The sequence below is a fragment of the Ceratina calcarata genome, unplaced genomic scaffold (genome assembly GCF_001652005.2).
Source record: "Ceratina calcarata isolate Rehan_Ccalc_2016 unplaced genomic scaffold, ASM165200v1 scaffold3109, whole genome shotgun sequence".
Lineage (NCBI taxonomy): Eukaryota > Metazoa > Arthropoda > Insecta > Hymenoptera > Apidae > Ceratina > Ceratina calcarata.
This window is the reverse complement of record NW_017153659.1, coordinates 1,822-3,530: the sequence shown is the minus strand read 5'-3', so window position 1 is coordinate 3,530 and position 1,709 is coordinate 1,822. Positions and strand designations below refer to the sequence as shown.

The following is a 1,709-nucleotide window of genomic DNA, read 5'->3' as shown; positions in this document are numbered from 1 at the left end:
TTATAACAATTAATTGCATTCTGTTTCATATAATTTTTTTGCCGTCTGCTATCGGAGGAAGCTGATTTTGCTCACCCCGAAATTGAAATTTTTTACTGTGGCATTACACTATTCTTCTCGCATGTTTTTCATATCGTTTTTTTGACCTGCTTTGTTCCGAAACCTCCGGAACAGATAAAGATCCAACACGGGCACAATTAGTAAGACGTGCATGGCGGATGCCATTATTCGAGAGGGACAGCTAAGTGAACACATCACTTTTCGTCATCCGAGCAAAGGCGGCTTCCTTCGATAAGAGTCAAATCCATGAGAAGTTCACCGAGTATCCCAATCCCGTCCTGTTCTATTTAAATATTTTATTCGCAAAATATAAATAATTTTTACTATTCAATATCCTATTCTTAAAATTTGTTTGCTTATTCAAATATGTATACACCCTAAATTTCAATGGGAATATTAATATGTATATTTTACATAAAAGTGGTACAAGCTGGTATTATTTTAATAATTCTTCAGACATCAAATAGTGGCGGGCTTTTTTCTACTACGCTTTTGTTTTATAGTATAAGGAACGCTCTATATCAAATAATAAGTTGGAGCAATCCACATATATCCGTAAATATGAATTTTTTTTAACATTGTAATGCCTATTTAGTGGAATTTGAGATTTATAACTAAAATTCACATGTACATAGGAAGGTGGCATTTTTCTTTTAATGAATTCAAGCACCGTTTGACGAAGTGACCGAACAGATGTGAGGTAAACGTAGTTCGTCGAGCATCGACGGTCAAACGGTCAAAAGAGTCGACCTCGAATTTAAAGGTCTGATTCAATGCATGGCCAAAGTCATTATTTTTGAATGCATATTTCTTTGAACTACCGAAATTAAATTTTTTTAGATCGACGAGCCTCTCATGTTTTTAAAAACGACACGACGGAACGAGACTATAGATATTTAGTTTTTTAATAATTGATACATCAATCTTTCTCGTAAATAGGCTTAATATTTACATAGTACAAGACATAAGGGAATCGAAATTCCTAAATGTCGAAAATGCTCGTTGAACAAAATCATTGCGAGGCCAGAGGCGAGTTACGAGTAGGAAAAGTGCCTGCGGACACACTTGAAGGCGTCATAAATTAGGCGACGTTGCAACAGAGCTACTGTACCCTACCCTCGGTTAAATGTCCACGGCACTACTCGTTCCTTACCACCTACAATTGCCAGTGGAGATCTCACAAGTAGATAAAGATAAAGAAAAAGTACAACGTGATCAATAAAGATAGATAGATATGAAAGAAGTACTTACATACCGCGCGTGAAGAAAATGATCATACTATAATGCAAATTCGTCGTAAAAATGGGAAAGTACTTATTTCTCAATTTGATATGAAAAAAGAACTGAATTTATTCACAAAAGATTTGAGAAGAAAAAGAAAATAAGGAATCAAGACGGATTCACGTATCTTCGAATTCCTGGCGACTAATGAGACCGTCAATCTTTCCAGGAAGGAATATTCCAATTCGTACGAAGACACATGCACCTCATGCGTATTAAGTAGATAGTAAAGTGATACGTCTGTACCTCGTATGTGACATTCTCCAATTTATAAATAATATGAACGGCATTGCTACTATTACAGCCTACTTTAATACATAGCCATGCTGAGAATAAAATGGCAACACCGCGAGAGTCCAGATTTCGTG

At 35.8% G+C, this 1,709-nt stretch overlaps 1 long non-coding RNA gene across 1 annotated transcript; it reads right to left on the bottom strand.

Annotated features, from left to right (window-relative positions):
- Window positions 1-688: 688 nt before the first annotated feature.
- LOC113464265 (uncharacterized) lies at window positions 689-1,681 on the bottom strand. The gene is made up of 2 exons (XR_003389115.1): window positions 1,312-1,681; window positions 689-1,216 (listed from the first exon to the last, which is right to left on the bottom strand). It is a non-coding gene; the product is annotated as an uncharacterized LOC113464265 (long non-coding RNA).
- Between the last annotated feature and the right edge of the window lie 28 nt (window positions 1,682-1,709).